Source organism: Dermochelys coriacea, chromosome 2 (assembly GCF_009764565.3).
Source record: "Dermochelys coriacea isolate rDerCor1 chromosome 2, rDerCor1.pri.v4, whole genome shotgun sequence".
NCBI lineage: Eukaryota > Metazoa > Chordata > Testudines > Dermochelyidae > Dermochelys > Dermochelys coriacea.
Window position 1 is genome coordinate 261,408,381 of NC_050069.1, and position 20,326 is coordinate 261,428,706.

Genomic DNA, 20,326 nt, shown 5'->3' on the forward strand with positions numbered 1-20,326 from the left:
TCTGCCACACCCTGCACTCCCTCCTGCACCCCCACCCCTTGCCTTGAGCCCCCTGCTGCACCCCGCACTCCCTCCTGCACCTTAACCTCCTGCTGCACCCTGCGGGCAGGGGCGGGGGTAACAGGAGGTGTGATGTGGCCCTCAGGCCAAAGTACAAGTCCTCATGTGGCCCTCCTGGTGATTCGAGTTTGAGACCCCTGCACTAAATGTTTAGCTTTAAGTAATTGATATTGAATATTATTTGATATATTATGTGTTTAATTGATATATTGGTACATGTAATAGATATTGTTGCAAAAAAAGAGTGTTAAGTATATGGTTATATTGTTATATGTGACAGTTACTTAAATTGTAACTGTAGTACCATGTCTTTATTTCTCGCGCGCTGCTTCCTTCACTCTGTATCTGTAACCTACTGTTTTATTTTATTTTATTTTTACCTCTATCTCTCCTCTTTTATTGTAACCTTTCACTTCTAAATAAATGTTATTTTTCTTTTGGAAGAATTTACTGCTTTCTGCAATCTTTAATACAGGAATAGGCAAATTGAAAATAAAGGGTTTTAAACTAAAAAGACAGTTGTATTCAAATCTTCTGGTAAAAAGAGCTCACTGTGGGATAATTGGTCCATGCCTTTGTGAAGTGAAATACATAAGCATGCTTAATTTAAGAATTGCGTAGGGTGGCAGACAAGGTGGATGATCTAGGTTTCAGTTGGGAGGCGATGGCTGGTGTGGGCGATGGGCTATTTCAGAATCTGGGGCAACAGGTGATGGAATTAGTTGGGAGATAGACAATTTGTTCCCTCCTCCTCCCTTCATACCCACACAGATGCTCACTCCCCCGATGAAGATACAGCTCAGACACTTGATCCCACAAGGTCAGAGTCCCTGGAAAATCTTTTGTTCTTCCCAGATTCAGATGACAGGCAATCTGGGACCCACCTCCAGTTCCAGCAGGTAACTATCTTAGGAGACTTAAAACCAAAACTAAAAAGGCTACATAAATCTAGTAATTTCACATGAGTGTTCAAGTCTTGGCTGCAGCCTCAGATATTTCAAGAGATTTTCTGAGACTATTCAGAGATCACTGAAGTCTCTTTCAAAAAGTCTTATATGACATGTAAATGCACTGGATGGACTCAAGACTCTGGATCTTGAGATGTGAGCACCACAGAATGGCAGACATCCCATAACTACTGAAGAAAGGTATTACACCACACCTTGGAAAATCATGTTTAGCCATTGTGGCACAAAGAATACCCGATGTAGCTTCTGTGGCCTAATAGTGCAAGCTATTTCTTGAGGCTCTGTCTTAAATGGAGCACTCACTGCAGATATTTCTGGGCCAAGACAAAATGGCTGAGTTTATTAGGTATAGGGATCCCTATCAGGATACCTGAGAAAACTTGGAGTCAGGGATGGAATATGTGGAGCAGGCTTTTTAAGTTATCAGAGTATCACAAATGTACCAGCATATGGGACTGTTGCATGTTCACAATATCACTGAAGCCAGAAGAGAGGAGTTATATAAATGCTATAGCTATTCTATAAGGGAATTTATCTCCAAACTGTCACTGGTGATATAAAGTTGGAGTCAGGTCATCCACCCCTTGCTGCAAATGGATTTTTGTTTCCTACACCCGCAGCTTAACTTTAGGCTTCTAGGGCTGGCATTGTTCTGTCACTAGTTTAGTACTGGGAGCAAACGTGGAACATCTACCTCAGCCAGTGGGAGACTAGATCCTCAACTCTTCCCAGGTACACATCTACAGACCTATGCTCTTTGGTTCCACTTGGCTTCCTCAAGGATGAGAGGCAGAAACTAGCCAGGCAGATCAGAGAAATCAAGTCAGAGGATGGTGGTGGAACTGGTGATAAGGGCCTCTCAATAACTACCACTCTGCCTACTATTCAAAGTGCTTGAATTGCACTGTTCAAAAATGGATTGATTTGTTAGTAATTTTAAAGGAAAACTTTATAATTTGCTTGGGGAGAACAAAATCTCCAAATAATAAAGTATAATGTAGCTCACTGTGCATGAAAGATGCCTGAACTAATGAAACCTTCTGCAGTAATATCATCTCAATAAAAAATAAAACCATCTTGAGTAAATATGGAACATTTGCAATGGTCATGACACACTGTTATCTGAAATGCCACAGGACTTAAGACTGTGCACAAATGCTCACTTTTTAAATGGGAACTCACTATAGGCAGAGTTACCTACAAGGCAAAAAGCTGAACGTCTTTTTTTCTAAAATATGAAAATAAAATAAAATTCACTGATAGAACAGAGAGCAGGTATGATTACATTTGCTAGTATGGCATTTTCAGGAGGCGGCTCACCCTCCGTAGGGTTTGGATCATGGTTCGATTGTCACAGATTTACAGAGCTTGTGTTATATTCTAGTCTATGAACAGTCTCCTGTGAATACCCCTTTAGTGTACAGGAAATCCCATGGGCTCACTTTTCCACAGGGGTAGGCCACACAGCCTCAACACCTGAGACTGGGCCTTTGGCCTCCCATATTATGGTTTCTCACTGAATCTGAGATAGCATCCTCTATTTATACCACTTTCAGGGAACACTGCACAGCAGCAAGTATCTGCAACAACACCCAGAAGGCTTAACCAACCTTGGTACATTTTAATGGTCAACTGGAGTCTTTGTTAGCATAGAAAAGCAAAGGTTAAAGCAGAGCTCATACTGGCAGAAGCCAGTACTCCCCCCGGCCCACACTGTAAGATCTATCTTTGGTCATTGAGATTCCCCCACTGTTTCTGTAGGGTCTTCCATTCAAATGTGTTGATTCCAGCCCAACTTGTGCTGGCTTTGTAAACCCAGCAGGCGGGAGGGGGCTCTGTCCATCCCGGCCTGGTGGGCATGGATAGGTTCGGAAATCAAGAGCTATCTGAGGAATAGAGAGCATCTGGTCTCTCTGTGATAGGCTGAACATTTTTGTGGGTAAGATATCAGCTGACAGGGTAAGATGACAGTAAAGGTTTTTGGATCGAACGAATGGACAAGGCAGATTAATAAAAACTCCCTTGAATTTTGTGTCAGCTTATTTGGGAAAAATCAAAACCCATGGGAAGAGAACTTATTTTCAGGGGAAAATGCATTGGGTAAATTCTGTAAAACACAGGAGAGATTTGTGATTTCTAAGCCCTCCCCTAGTAAGGAAATCAAGAAAAGAGCCTTATTATATGGTCTAGTAATGGTAGCAAAAGAGCTAGATGAACAGGTGAAACTTCACTAAGAGTCTGCTACCAAAGCTCAAGGACAAGTAAATAGCAAGGAAGCTGAGTTGGAAAAGCTCACTATGCAGCATAATGCCACATCAGCTCTAACATTAAATCAAACACTGCAGATAAACCAATTAGAAGAACAAATCAAAGAACTAAATGGACATTTAATAAAGAAAGAGAAAGAGAATTACATTCTGGCAAAGAAATTAGAAGATTCCCAGGCTGCAGTAAGGGAGCTGATGAAAGAGGTGACAAAAGCCAAAGAGGGTACCGGGAATCATACTCTGTGTGATCACAGAATACACAAGTTAAAAGAAACTGAAAAGAATACAAGGGGTTATAAGTGCCATCCATACTGATCCCTTATGGGGGTATGTGTCAAGGGAATCAGATTCAGATGAGAATGAGTGCAAAAGGGAAATAGCACTTCCTGAATACAGTGACAGCTATACTCCGCCATCTGTCCCTGAAGAGGTCATGAGATCTCAGATAGAGGAGAAGGGGAGGAAATACCCTCCGATTGTACCAATTACCACACAGTGGTACATTATGGGTGCAACAAACTACCTAAAACACGCTATGAAATTTGTGCACTAGGGCTACAACAGGCTAGGGCAATGGGTAAAAACATGGGCCCCCTTAATAAGGAAAATGCCCTAGACTGGGTAGCAAAAATTAGCAGCACAGCCGGTATTAGCAAAGAGATCACTGTCACCCTGATAAGAGAGTGCATGAACGGGGAAGAGTTTGGGGCTCTGCCAAGCAAAGTCCAGCTGGTTAGTGTAGATGAATTGATTTATATCTACATAGCGGTAACCAAACTATACTATCCCCATGAGAATCTCTTTGGTAAAATGTACTGTGATAGAAATTAAATGAAAGACCAGAGAAATTTCTTGCTAGAAAGTGTTTGTTATATTGGCTTACTTGTATGTCACCAATCATAAATGGAGTGGCAACATGTGACACTCCTGAATTCAGGGAGATGTTTGTGCAAGGTCTACTACCACCACTAAAAATAACTATCGGACCAACTAACCCCAGGGTAACTAGCCTCAAAGAATTAGAAAGCCAAGCTCAGGAAGCTTATGAATTACAATGTGAGGCTTACCCTGGCTCTGGGAACAAAAAAAAAGTAGCTGCAATCAAAGGTGCTGACAGTAAGAAGGTCAATGAGTTCAAAGGAAGAGGGAATAATGATTCAGCCAAGGCTCAAGACGCCAATTACAGTCGAGCTGCTGCAAATGAAATGAAGGGATTTAGATCAGTCCTGTGGAAAAGGCTCTTAAAATACAAAACCCGAGATCAAAATGATTGCCTTCCCACAGAGGAGCTGTTAAGGAGGTTGTCTAAGTACAAAGGAGACAATTCAACAGCAAATGCTGCAACTCTTTTGAGACCAGGAGAGCCGCAAAGCTCCTTATGAGGGTGCCAAGCTCTCCCTCCCCCTTCATATGTGGCACCTATTAATAATGACAAATGGGGGAGACCAGTGGTGGACATCTGCCTGGTAGGGGAGATTGAAAAAATACAGCAAACAATGCTGCTGGACATGGGTGCTACAATGTCTATAGTCTGTACTAGGGCAGCTTCACTAATTAAAAACTTCACATGGAGACTGACAGTAGATTACAGAGCCTTGAATCACATAACACCTAGATTAGCATCTGCGGTAGCTAAATTCCCAGAGATCATGTCCACAATAGTCGCAGGTGTGCAATGGTTTTCCGTGATTGAATTGATCAATGCCTTCTTCTCTATAGCCCTGCATCATGATGCGTGGTACAAATTCGCATTCACATATGACAATCAACAGGTAACATTCACAAGGGTACCACAAGGATACCACAATGAGCTCTAACTGTGTCATAGATATGTGACAAGAATGTGGAAACGCCTGAGTCATAAAGACGAGGTCATCAGTTATGTGACATTCTTGTAGCCACGAAATCAAGAGAAGAAAATCTAGAAGTTTTAGATGAGGTGTTGAAGGTCATTCAAGAAACTGGATTTCTCATCAGTCCACAGAAGGTACAGCTGTTAAAACAGCGAGTGACTTACCTGGAAGTAGAACTAGGAATACAAAGACACTGACCAGATGCAAGTAGAATAGAGCTTAACTGCAAGTTACTGGCTCCGCATGATATCTTTGCTTTTTAGGCATTTATGTGTGCCCACCTAGTGACACAGTGTGAAAAGTAGCGCCCAGCAGGGGCTGCAGGCTGCGGGCACCGGTGTTCTCTGTCCACGGCAGGTGTGGGGCTGTGGCTCCTCTCTGGCTTCTCTCCACCCTGCCCAGAACAGCCAAAAAAAAAAAAAAAGTGGCTCGGACTGCCGCCGCCCGAACTGCCAAAGCGCAAAAAATAAAAAAAAAACCCAAAACCCCGCGCCCAAACTGCTGAAGCAGAAAAAAAAAACCGCTCAGACTCTACTGCCCCAAGAATGGACAGAATGCTGCCCCTTAGCATGTGATGCCCCAGGCATATACTTGCTCCGCTGGTGCCTGGAGCCGGCTCTGTATGTGAGTATTCTTCTGCTGCACGGATACTGCTGTTTTCTTGTGCTTTGCGATTTATTATTTTTTTAACATTTTCCCCCAAAATGCGTGGTTCAAATAAAAGACAACATACGATTATTTCAACGCAGAGTGGGAAGAATCCTATTGTTTTATTGAAAATAAAGGGAAATGTGTTTGCTTATTGTGCGGTGGTACTGTTGCAGTGCCGAAAAAACATAATGTTGAATGCCATTTCCAAACTAATCACAGCTCTTTTGACATTGGCCATCCACTTAAATCTGAGTTGAGAAAGAAGAAAATTAATCAACTCAAATCAAACCCATCTGCCCAGCAATCTGTTTTCACTGGACAAGTGGTAAAGTCTGAAAGTGCTACTATTGCTTCCTTTAAAATTACTCATCTACTCACAAAGAAAAAACCCTTTCAAGATGGTGAATTGTTGAAGGAAGTATTTTTGACTGGTGCTGATTGCCTGTTTCAAGGATTTCCTAACAAGCGTGAGATTTTTTTCTGCAATACAAGACTTGCAGTTATCAGACAACACAGTTACGAGGAGGATACATGCAATTTCAAGCAACATGCAAACTTATCTAAAGGATGACTTGGAAATATGTGACTGGTTTTCACAGCAGTTTGATGCGTCAACAGATATATTGGATACAGCACAGTTGTCAGTTATGGTGAAGATGATATTCAGTGACTTCACCTTAAAATAAGAGTTAGTAAAAGTATTGTCTATAAAAGGGCGAACAAAGGGTGAGGACATCTATAATTTATTCAAATCATACGCAACATCAATTAGTATGCCATTACACAAGCTGTCTGCAATCACCACTGATGGGGCACCAGCCATGATGGGCAGCGCCAATGGATTCATTGAACTCTGCAAGAAGAAAGAATCCTTTTTGAACTTTACGTCTTATCATTGCATAATCCACCAATAAGCTTTGTGCATCAAAGTTCTTTCTTTTCAACATGTCATGAATGTCGTTATTAAAATAATTAACTCTATTTGAGCGAAACCTTTGCAACACCGACTTTTTAAGGCCCCGTTGGAAGATATTGATGATAAACAATCTGATCTTATCTTGCACACAGAAGTACGATGACTGAGTAAAGGTAAAGTTCTTGCATGTTTTTTAAGCCTAATTGAAGAGATCAAAGAATTTCTGAAGTCCACAAATCAGAACTTCGAGCAACTAGACAACTCTAGCTGGTTAATGGACTTGGCTTTTCTTGCTGACATCACTGACAAATTGAACATTTTAAATCTTGAGCTCCAGGGAAAAGACAAACATGTGGCTCAAATGATAGGTTCTGTAAAATCATTCAAAGCAAAACCGATCTTGTAGATTTCACATATGAAGACGAAGTCTCTCATACATTTCCCAAGTATGAAGAAAATGGTATGTGACAGTGATTTTAACCCATCACCATTTTTTATCCACATTCAAACACTTCTGGAACAATTTGAGAAGAGATTTCAACAGTTCACCATCATAGAGCCTGTAGTTGCCTTTCTTGTGAATCCCTTTACTTGACAAATAGAGGTAACAGAAATGGCTACATCAATTGCGAGTCTCATTCAAGTAAGAACAGAAGATGTAGAACTGGAGATTTTGGACCTTCAAAATGATATTCTTCTAAAATCCTGCACAACAGATGAAAACTTTTGGAATCTGGTTGACCGGAAAAAGTTTCTTGCCTTAAAAAATGTAGCATACAAAATAAAATTGTATTTCGGTTCCAAGTATCTATGCGAAGTTCTGTTTTCAACAATGAACATCATAAAATCAAAATACAGATCTCAGCTTACAGATGTCCATCTTGACAATTGCTTATGAACGGGAATATCATCCTACTCTCCCAACTATGAAAAATTGGCTGAAGAAATGCAGCACCAAAAATCACACTGACTTTATTAGAAAAACCAAGTGAATTAATGATACCTATTTTCCATTAAGTGGTGATGAGCGTGTATGATTAACTTGTGTTTAACTTTTTTTCATATGTGTTTGTTTGTTTGTTTATTGAAATCCAGATACAAGTAACAAATTAAAGAATATTTTTAATTAACCATAACTGGCTATCTATGTTAAAGTATGAATAATAAATATATTTGGACCAGCAGTTCAATAATGTTTTATATATAGGACTGAAATATTACTAGCCTCACTTTCTGCTATAGCTAGTCTAAATTTTTCCAAAAAACTGTCCAATCAAAAATAATTTTACTTTTTTAAAATAAATAAGATGAAAACTGTTTATGATATTTATTTGCTAAAAACACCTTAATTTTTCTTACAGGTAGATAAAAAAGAGCAAATTCACATGGTAAGGTGAAAGAATAATTGCTGAATAATTTAATTAATACCTTTACATGTAAAATTACCTTTTTTAACTTATGGATTCATATATTATGTAATACTAAATATGATGTTTTTTGTATTATTTAATGTACAAATACAAAATAAGCCTTGAAAAATTGTTGGCGCCCGCCAACAACTCTTCTGAAAACTTGAATGTGCAATTGGCCACAAAAAGGTTGGGGACCACTGCATGGGATTCTCAAGAGACTTTATAGGTGGGTATGCAGAGATTGCTCAACCCCTCTATACCCTGCTCAGAAAAGGACAGGATTGGATCTTGGGAGACCGAGAGCAAAAAAGCTGTCTGTAAACTTAAACAAGCTCTTGTACAAGCCCCTGCGCTTGCATACCCCCATCCTAACAAGACATTTAATCTGCATCTCATCTCTACAGGACAAGGGCTGAGCACTGTCTTGCTGCAACAGAGTGGTACAAGTCTTAAATCAGTAGCCCATGGATCGAAACACCTGTCAAGATTGAAAAGAGGTACTCACCCTGCAAGAGAGAGAGATTATGGCTCTCATCTGGTCCCTGAAACATTGGGAATATCTTATCAAGATGTCCCCAGTGGTGCTACGGACACCGCATACACCCATTTGTTATGTCTTGTCTGGAAAAGTTAACAAAGGCAGGGTGTCGAATCCTCGCCTACTGGGATGGACGTTGAGCCTCCTCAATAAAGAGGTGAAGGAGGACAAGGTAACAACCCTATCAACGGTCCCATTCGCTCTGCTCACACAGGGTGAAGGGCATGAATGCCCACTACTGCAGGAGGAGGTAGAAACTATCAAATCCTCTTTCCAGCCGAAAGTCTCTTTTGAAAAAGTTAGGGAGGTAGGCCAAGACATATGGGTTGTCAACGGGAGTAGTTATCATCCACAGGTAAGCCTTCCATGGGATATGCCATTCTCCAAGTAACAACTGGAAAAGTGCTGCAGGGTACAATCATCCTTCATTCTGTGCAAGCAGCAGAGATCATGGCAGTAATAGTGGCCATAGATCCAGCAGATCTGAAATCCGACATCATCATGTGTTCCGACTCAGGTTGGGCCATTAGAGCCCTCGATTGGAGGAGAGTCTGGATACCTAGAGACAAGACCTCAGCTGATAACAAGCTGGTTGCCCATGCTAAATAACTTGTGCATGCGTGGAGGTTGGCTGAAGCCAGGACAGGACAGACCTCTTTATTTAAAGTAAGAGCCCACAGGAAAAGCATGGCTGAAATCTCCATGCTAAATAACAAAGTAGACATCTTAGCAAAACAAACTACCCTTATGGGTCCTGAGACTCTGTGGGAGAAATTGAAGGACATCATGTACAAGTTACAACCCGCAGAAATACAAAGCCATTTGGGCATAATACAGCTTCAGAAACGGGACGAGGAAGTGACGAACCTACTGGGAAAGCAGAATTACAGGGGATACAAAATTTTTAAGCATCAGAGCGAACTCATCATGGCCAGTAAGAACAATGCTAAGGATGACATCCCAGTTCTAGTCATCCCCAAATGCCTCAGAAAGGAACTGATTGTACTACCCATCAACAGGGACATTTCGGAGTTGGGAAGCAGTTAAAAGGATCCTGACAGTCGGACAGTGGCCAGAGGTGACTAAGGATACAGAACAGCACATTTGAAACTGCCTAACGTGCGCTGAGAACAATCCAGATCATGGAACTGTGAAGGGTCCACTATCATACCAGCCTATCGGGGGACCATGGCACCATCTACAGATAGACTACATCGGGCTTTTGACATGCTCCAGACAGGGAAACTGCTATTGCTTAGTCATAGTGGATCAGCCTCTAAGTGGTGGAAGTCTATCCAGCAAAGAATAACGCAGCTGTAACCATAGCACATATATTATTAGAGCAAACATTTTCCAGATTCGGCCTTCCAGAGGTTATCCACTCTGATCAGGGGCCTCATTTTGTGGGGGGACCTGATTAAGAACATTTGTCTGGTTCTAAATATTAGGCAGCGGTTCCACATAGCGGGCCATCACTGGACTAGTGAAGTGAATGAACTGGACTATTAAGACTGCCCTCAGAAAGATCGTTGAGAGTTCTGGCAAAAATTGGTACAGAAGGTTGCCTCTCGTGCTCATGGCAATTACATCATCTGTTGGATCTCATGGGTATACCCCCCAGGGAGACCCATGAATACCCTGGAGTTATGGTGCCTAGGAGGGTCCCACCTGATTAATACCAACCCCGTATACAGGTGGATCAGTACATCAACCAATTGCTCCAGTCCACCAGTAATGCACAAAGGGAGGTTGCTGCCTAATTAAAATACAACATCTGTCAGATGGATAAAAGATTAAATTCAAACCTGAAATTTATTGAGTGGCAGATTGGAGACAAGGTCTTTTACAGATTCTTTTCAGAAAAGCACCATTCACTAAGTCCTCGGTGGGTGGGTCCCGTTGGAATCACCAACAAGGCTAGTCTGACTACCTATCAGGTAGAAATTAAGAATGGTCAAAAGAGGATTCTTAAGTGGTTCCACTCCACACTGCAAAAAGAGTGGAGATGTCATAGCTAAAGCTAATCAGTGAATGCTAACCTGTTTTTCTGTTTCCTCTGTTCCAAGATACCACCAATCTGCTAGGAAAAATGTTGTATATAGCATGTTCTAAGTTTTTAAAATTTGTAATTGCTTTAATTGTTAATCAAAACGAGCACCGGTATTTAGTTGGGGATTGGTCCTGCTTTGAGCAGGGGGTTGGACTAGATGACCTCCTGAAGTCCCTTCCAACCCTGTGATTCTATGATTGCAAGGTAAACAAAACCCAAGAATCAGCCTGGGAGGATTAACCAATTCGGGGAATAGATTTTGAGTTGCCTAATCCTGTGTTGAGGAACTCAATTTCTGTGTATGTATATGTGCAAGAGAGTTATTGCTGTCTGGTTTGGAAAAAAGAAACCAGCACTAAAACATAAGTAGCATTTACTGAGAACAACAATAAAACAAATGATCCCATTATTGATGAACAGGGACAGATTAAATTCATAAGGAAAATTTCTGGTAAATGCTTGTGGTTGTTTGGTGACGCCTTTCTGGAAGAATGTTCTAAAACACCAGAGTTATGGGAAGCTTCCAAATGTTCTCATATCCAAACTGATATTCCCTCTCAAACAAAACCTGGGAAGCTAAGGGTAAAACTCTCCTGGGAATCCAATACCTTGATAAGAGATGTGTTAAAGTGCATCTATATACCCCGTCATCCCACTATCAGATAAATATGAAATGTTTTAACTGTACTAAATCATGCTATACCTATGATAGCAGTGCTACGAATGTGTTCTGTGCTCACCAAAAGAACAACTTTTCTTGTTAAATGTGTTAGAAATGTGACAGTGTATGTATAATTGAATGATACTGGTGTCTGGTATACAGTTTGTTTGACCTTAGAAAGAGTGCTGAGGTCCTTGTGATTCCTAAACCATATGTAAACCCCATTGGTCCTGTGATTGTTAAGCCTGAGGTAAAAAGGCTGTTGATGATAAACCCGGTGTATTCATTGAAAAAAGTAATCATGCCTGTCCAAATTTCCATGTCTTTAGTTAATTGGCAATGTTTTTCATATACTGCACCCTTGATAGCAGGATGGGATACATGGATACATGGAGTAATACCCTGAAACACTCCCCCTGAAAGGAATAAAAGAGATACCCTAGCCAAGATTCTAGGAGGGGTGGGGACTGGACTGCGTGTCCTTAACACCATCGACGACCAGGTCCTGGCAAGTAAGATAGGAGCTTTGGGACACAAAATTGCATCTTTGTCTAATCTCCTTACTACCTCTCTAAATCGAATGAGGGTGCTGGAATTTAACATCGCCAACGCACTTCCAGAGTGGATGCAATTGCAGGAGAACGATCACGTCAGCATAGTGGGAGAATGTCTTGCAGTCCAGTCTCTCAATGGCGCTCGCATGCGTGCAAGCCCAAGAATGGGTACTAAATGTTGCAAAGGCTATAATTAGAGATGGCCTAAACGGATTAACTCCTGTAGAGGTACGGCATGGAAAAATGCCACCCACTTCAAGCAGAAACATCAGGCTTGGTGGAGAATTGTTAATTTCTCTTATGTGTATAGTAACCATACCATCGTTGCCTGTGGTAACTGACTTTGAAGGAAGCAAAGGAGGAATGGGTGTACCCATTAGAACCCTTAGGTCTAAATGTTAATCACTCTGTATTGCTCCCAATGGAACTCAGCAAATGGGTCCATCAGAAGGATAGTGAATACCACACTGTTAATCTGCAATCATGCCTTGAGGAAAAGGGCCTGGGATATACATGTAGCTCAGAAGTCATCAAACTTTCTTATGTATGAATTCGAAGGAGGGTAAATGCCATTATAAAATGCATCCGTCTGATTTTAATCATTCCACTATGGTGTTAGTAGATGACAATTGTATTTCTATTTGCAGTCGGTGCCATGAGTTCGTTCATAATTTTTACCACAAAATTCCCCACAAACCATTCATCTGTCTATGTTCAATATTTTCCATAGTGGGATGTGATGTGAATTTCATGCTACACAAAGTAACAATGCAAACCATACAGACACATTACATCCTATATGAACATCTTGAACCAACTCACTTAGGAGCGATTATATCAGCCTTAAAACATCTTATGCACCACCCAGAAATGAAATACCACTTAAGACAAATTCAGAGGGAAAGAAAAGAGGTGATGCTTACAGTACATCATGCCTCAGACCAAATCTTAAAAGAATTCAAAGTGATACTGCAACAAATCACTGGTGGAAAAACCTATTTGGAGGGTCATTACACCCTGTTATACTGGTTTTCATTGTTCAAATGGTCATTATTATGTATCTGGTATGTTTAACTGTCAGAATTAAGAAACGAGTGAAATCCAACAAATACATTGTTCCATTTAAGTTGGTATAAATGTCATCACATATGAAATCAAAGTGGTTGGGTTATGATGGCAAAGAGGGTGTATCTCCTCTTACCATCAGGGAGGGGAAATATAGGGCTTATTAGAATTTATGTATTGTTCTGATTTATATACTGTGCTGTTGATGTATTGTTTTGTGAAACTTATGGTTATTCTTCAAATGCTTACTCATATCAATTCCAGTTAGGTGTGTGCACGCACCGCGTGCACGGCTGTCAAAAACTTTTTCCCTAACAGCTACCCGTCGGGCCGGCTGCGGAGCCCCCTGGAGTGGTGCTGATCTGGTGCTCTATATATGACCCTGACGGCCTGACCCCCCTTCTGTTCCTTCTTACTGCCAGTGACGGTTGTTGGAACAGTGGCCTCTTGCTTGTAAGTATCCCATTAATCCCTAGCTCATCTGTTATTCTCTGTAATAGTTCACAGTTCTTAGTTAGCATCCCACCGGGGACTCAGGGCATACCGTTTCAGGGTTTCAAACCCTGTAGTTCCTGTGCTAAGCCTATGCCCACAGGCGACCCCCACGACTCCTGCCTTCGGTGTCTGGGAGAAGCCCACCAATCGGACAAGTGTAAGAGCTGCAAGGCTTTCAAGCCTCATACCAGGAAGGAGAGTGACATCCACCTGAAGCAACTCCTCATGGTGTCAGCACTCCGTCCTCAACAGGACCTGGCTCCGAGTGCCTCGGTGCGGAGCACGTCCCTTGTAGTACCCTCTGCGGTGCGGAGAAAGGTCCTGGTGCACCAACCTAGGAGCTGCCGGTCACCTGGGTCCCAGTAGCGTTCTCCCTGGCACCACTCTCTTTCCCCAGCTGCCCACAAGAAACAGGCAAAAGGGAAATCCCCCACCGACGGGTTGTTACAGCTACTGCACTGCCAGAAGGGGACAGTGCAGGGGAGGGGCCTATGGCCAGCAGACCCTCGGGGCCACGCACAGTCAACGTAGGCCCCTGTCTCAACAGGGAGTCCTACTTTCCTGGACTCACTGCGGTTGCATGTGGGGGAAGTTATGATGCCTTCCACCCTGGACACCTAGCCGCTAGGGGCCTCATCAACATTACAGCACCTAAGTCTCCCACTATGAAGGACAAGCCTCCACTCCCTTGGAGCATGGCATCATCCAGAGGCAAGCCTGCCATGTTGGGTCCGTCTGCTCCGCGACCTGGATCTCTGCACTGTTCAGAGTCCCAGCGCTGCTCTGAGTCCCGGCACCGCGCCTATGCCCTGTGCCAGTCTGACTTGTGGTACCAGTGCGACTTGCAGCGCTGGTCCCATAGCCCCGACTCTTGGAGCTGCTTCTGTTTGAGGTGGTCGTCGGCAGATAAGCCGTGGTCCTGCTCGAGGTCCAGGCCCCGTTCTGTGACCTGGCAGCACCGTTCCCAGGACTGGCTTCAACCCGCATGCTGCTCAGCTTCTAGGCGTTGCTCAACTAATCAGCACCACTCTACACCGTGGAACCACCCCACATCGCAATACTGTTTCTCATCAAGGCATTGGTCCCCACCGCGGCACCGCTCTCCACTTTGGCACCGTTCTTGATCGCAGCACCACTTTACATCGCGGCACTGCTCTACACCCCATCATCGTTCCCCACCATTGCACTGCTCTACATCACGGCACTGCTCTACATTGTGGCACCGCTATGGTTCACAGCATGCACTCCATCCATCGGAGGAGGATGTATCTCTGGAGCAGTCTTGCTCTGCTCCTCCGTGGCTGTCCCGCTCAAGGTCGCCTTCCCTTTGCTCAGGCAGGGCATCGGGGGCTTCTGAGGCACCCAGATCAGGGCCAGGGAGCCTAAGGAAGGACGCTTCATCACCCCAATGGCCGCCACAATGGCAGTTTTGGACCCTTTGGGCATACCATCAGTCCCAGGGCGCCCCACCTGGAATCCCCCCACCCCCTCATTTGGGGTCTCACCTCGCAGAGGCAGCTCTCAGCCGCCCACCCTACGACCTCCCACAAAAACCGGACCCAGCACCACATTCACCTGCCTAGGCTACACCCGGTGCCCATGAGGACCCAATCCCTAAGGATCAAGCGGTCACCACAGAACCGGCCCTACCGGTGGCTTCCTCCTCATCGTCCCCTGATGAGCCAGTGGCAGGCACCTCAACATCTGGGCCACCACCCATAGATTATAGGGCGCTGCAAGACCTCCTCCGACAAGTAGCCCTGAATATGAACCTTCAGGTGGAGGAAGTGGTCAAATAGGAGGACCCAATGGTGGACATCTTGGCACCAGAGGGCCCCTGTAGGCTAGCCTTACCCATCATAAAGCTATCCAGTCCAATGCCAAGACCATTTGGCAAACACCTGCCTCCATCCCCCCTACAGCCAATGGGGCTGAACGCAAATACTTTGTTCCCACTTGGGATGGGATATGAGTACCTCTTCACTCATCCTCCCCCACGCTCTCTTGTGGTAGAGGCGGTGAATGAGAAGGAGAGACAAGGTCAGCAGGCCCCCACACCCAAATCAAGGGATGCTAAACCTCTTGATTTGTTTTGCAGGAAAATTTATTCCACAGGGGGTGTCTCTCTCAGGATCATAAACCAGCTCGCAATTCTGAGTAGGTACAATTATAACTCCTGGTCCTCGATCCTCAAATTTAAGAAGCTTTTTCCATCTGAGTCACAAGCAGAGTTGGGAGCAATTGCAGAACAGGGTAAAGTGGTCACCTGAACTTCCCTCCAAGGCTCCCTTGATGCCACGGACTCTGCACCACATACTCTGGTGTCAGGGATTGCAATGACATGCAATGCTTGGCTCCAGTCCTCTGGGTTCCCCCAGAGGTCCAGCAGACCCTACAGGACCTTCCCTTTGATGGCCAGGGTTTGTTTGCCAAGCAGACACATTCCAGACTGCATAGCCTAAAGCACTCCCAAAATACAATAAGTCTGTTGGTATGCACGCTCCAGCGAACCAAAGAAAGCCCTTTAAGCTGCAGAGCATCAGCACTGATCCTTCCCCTCTAGGCCCAGACAGGACTTCTTGTGTAGGAGAAGCAGATATAATTGATGCAAGCCATCGTGTCCTCCATCTGGGCAGGGCCAAGGGCAATCCAAGCTCCCCTCAGGCCCCAAGCACCCCTTCTGAAGGTGTGCACGAGGATGGAATACCAGTCGACCACCCGGCTGCCTCTCCTCCTTTCCTGAACCGTCTATCCCGCTTCTACCATGCATGGTCCCTTATTACGTCGGACTGATGGGTGCACTGCATGTTAGAGGCGGGATATTCTATCCAATTCTGCTCTTCCCCACCTTCCCACACCCTTTGCCCTTTCCCTCTTCAGGGACCCCTCTCACGAGCAACTCCACATCCAGGAGGTCCACGCCCTTCTCACCCTAGGAGCGGTGGTGAAGGTCCTCCAGGAACTCAAAGGCAAGGGTTTCTACTCCTGATACTTCCTCGTCCCCAAAGCAAAGGCGGGCCTCAGGCCCATTCTGGATCTGCGGGAACTCAAAAAGTTCATAGTCAGCTTGAAGTTCCGCATGGTCTCCCTAAACACAATCATCCCTTCCCTCGATCCTGGAGACTGGTACACTGGATATGAAGGATGCTTATTTTCACATATCTATCACCCCGACTCACAGACGTAGTGAACAAGGTGCATTACCAGTTCACGGCCCTCCCCTTCGGGCTTTGCACAGCACCTTGCATCTTCACCAAGTGCATGGCAGTTGTAGTGCTTTTCTCCACCACCGCCACAAACATGTCTACCCCCTACCTAGACAACTGGCTCCTCTAGGGCCGCTCCCATCAGCAGGTGGAATCGCAGGTGAATATAGTCAGAGACACATTCGACCAACTAGGTCTCATACTCAACGTCAGCAAATCAGTGCTCACTCCAACTCAAAGAATAGAGTTCATTGGAGTCGTTCTGGACGCGACTCAAGTGAGAGCATTCCTGCCATAGACGCGTCACCTGGCCCTCTTGCAAATAATCAGCAACCTTTCCAGCTTCCCTACCACCACAGCAAGGCAGTGTCTCAGGCTGCTAGGCCATATGGCAACTTGCACATATGTGGCTCAACACACCAGGATGCAACTCAGACCCTTGCAAGTGTGGCTCGTGTCTGTGTATCACCTGGACCACAACAGTCTGGAAGCAGTGCAGACCATCCCTCGGCACACCCTCGATTCACTACGGTGGTGGCTGGATCCTCACGCGGTAGGCACCAGGATTCCCTTTCACCCACCCTAGCCCACCCTGACCTTAGTCACAGGCGCATGCACATTGGGTTGGGAAGCGCACCTCCGGAGTCTAACAACTCAGGGCTTATGGCAAGTAGAGGAACTGGCTCTACATATCAACATCAAAGAACTCAGGGCAATCCGCCTCACCTGCCAAGCTTTCCTGACTCGTTTGCAGAGCCATTGAATAGCGGTGTTGACGGACAACACCATGGCCATGTTTTATATAAACAAACAAGGTGGAGCCTGCTCATCTCCCCTCTGTCAGGAAGCCCTCCTATTTTGGGAATTTTGCCTAGCACAGTCTTCCAAGCTTCATACCTGCTGAGCGTTCAGAACGTGCTGGTGGACAGACTGAGCATATGTTTTCTCTCACACGAGGGGTCGGTTCGCCTGGAGATTATCCACTCTATATTCTGCAGTTGGGGGTTACCTCAAATTGACCTGTTCACCACACGGGCCAAAAGGAAGTGCCCAACCTTTTGCTCCTTCAGGAGCCACAGTCCAGGCTTGGTCACGGATGCATTCATGATCCCATGGACCAGGAGGCTGCTATATGCCTTCCTGCCATTTCCACTGATCCACAAAGTGCTCCTCAAAATCCACAGGGACAAGGAGGACATCATTTTGGTGGCCCCAGCCTGGCTTTGGCAGTAGTGGTACCCCCTCCTCATGGACTTAACGATCCAGCCACAGATACAGCTACCTCTCCTTCCCGACTTCATTACACAGGACCATGGTCACCTCTTTCATCCAGACCTTCAGTCTCTCCACCTCACGGCCTGAAGAATCCATGGCTGAATCAGACAGAGCTTGCCTGCTCGAATCCGGTGAGGCAGGTACTTCTGGAAAGCCGCAAACCATCTACTAGGGCCACATACAGGGCAAAATGGAAGAGCTGGTGCACCTAATGGCAGGCGCTCCCATCCCAGGCCCCCATCGCTTGTATCCTGGACTATCTCATGTATCTAAGGGACCAGCGTCTGGTGTTTGGCTCTCTCATGGTCCACCTCATAGCCATCTCGGCTTTTCACCCAGGCAATTCTGGGCGTTCGGTGTTAGCTAATCCCATTGTGGGTCATTTCCTGAAAGACCTGGAGAAGATACATCCCCCAATAAAGCACTCCATCCTGGCTTGGGACCTTACCCTAGTCCTCTCCTGCCTCATGGGTACTCCCTTTGAACCCAGAGCTTCCTGTTCACTCCTTTACCTCTCTTGGAAAGTAGCTTTTCTGGTTGCTATCACCTCAGCACGACATGTGTCTGAGCTGCGGGCCCTCACCTCCGTACATGATTTTTCATAAAGACAAGGTACAATTTAGACCTCATCCAGCTTTCCTTCCCAAGGTGGTGTCCCATTTCCGTATTAGCCAGCACATCCTCCTGCTTGTCTTTTACCCAAAACCAAACAACAGCCCTCAAGAACAAAAGCTGCACTCACTGGATGTCAGAAGAGCGCTCGCTTTCTACATCGAGTGCACAAAGCCGTTCCGAAAGACAACCCAGTTGTTCGTTGCTTTAGCAGAGCAGATGAAGGGATTACCAGTCTCTTCCTAGCGGATCTCCTCCTGGGTCACAGCTTGTATCTGCACCTGTTATGACTTTGCAAAGGTTCCTCCGCCTACTATCACAGCTCACTCCACGAGGGCACAGGCCTCATCGGCAGCCTTTCTAGCCCAAGTACCTCCCCAGGAAATCTGCAAGGCTGTGACTTGGTCTTCTGTGCATACTTTCACATTGCACTACGCCATCATCCACAATCTAGGAATGATGCAGCCTTCAGTAGAGTGGTACTTCAGTCAGCAATACCTTGACTCGGACCCCACCTCCTAGGTAAGGCTTGGGAGTCACCTAACTGGAATGGATATGAGCAAGCACTTGAAGAAGAAAAAATGGTTACTCACTTTTTGTAACTGTTATCCTTCGAGATTGCTCATATCTATTCCATTCCCTCCCGACCTTTCCCTCTGTTGGAGTAGCCGGCGAGAAGGAGCTGAAGGGGGGTTGGGGCGGCAGGGTCATATATAGAGTGCCATATTGGCACCACTCTAGGGGGCTCCACAGCAGGCCCAATGTATAGATTCATAGATATTGAGGTCAGAAGGGACCATTATGATCATCTAGTCTGACCTCCCGCACAATGCAGGCCACAGAATCTCACCCACACACTCCTGCAATAAACCTCTCATCTATGTCTGAGCTATTGAAGTCCTCAAATCATGGTTTAAAGACTTCAAGGTGCAGAGAATCCTCCAGCAAGTGACCCTTGCCCCATGTTGCAGAGGAAGGTGAAAAACCCCCAGGGCCTCTTCCAATCTGTCCTGGAGAAGAATTCCTTCCCAACCCCAAATATGGCGATCAGCTGAACCCTGAGCATGTGGGCAAGATTCACCAGCCAGATACCCAGGAAAGAATTCTCTGTAGTAACTCAGATCCCATCCATCTAACATTCCATCACAGGCCATTGGGCCTATTTACCATGAATAGTTAAAGAACAATTAATTACCAAAATCATAGATTCATAGATACTAAGGTCAGAAGGGACCATTCTGATCATCTAGTCCGACCTCCTGCACAGCGCAGGCCACAGAATCTCACCCACCCACTCCTATGAAAAACCTCACCTAGTCTGAGCTATTGAAGTCCTTAAATCATGGTTTAAAGACTTCAAGGAGCAGAAAAGCCTCCCTCAAGTCAACCATGCCCCATGCTACAGAGGAAGGCGAAAAACCTCCAGGGCCTCTCCAATCTGCCCTGGAGGAAAATTCCTTCCTGACCCCAAATATGGCAATTAGCTAAACCCTGAGCATATGGGCAAGATTCACCAGCCAGATACTACACAAAATTCTTTCCTGGGTAACTCAGATCCCATCCATCTAATATCCCATCTCAGGGGATTAGTCCTATTTACCCTGAATATTTAAAGATCAATTACTTACCAAAATCCCATTATCCCATCATACCATCTCCTCCATAAACTTATCAAGTAGAATCTTAAAACCAGATAGATCTTTTGCCCCCACTGCTTCCCTTGGAAGGCTATTCAAAGCTGTA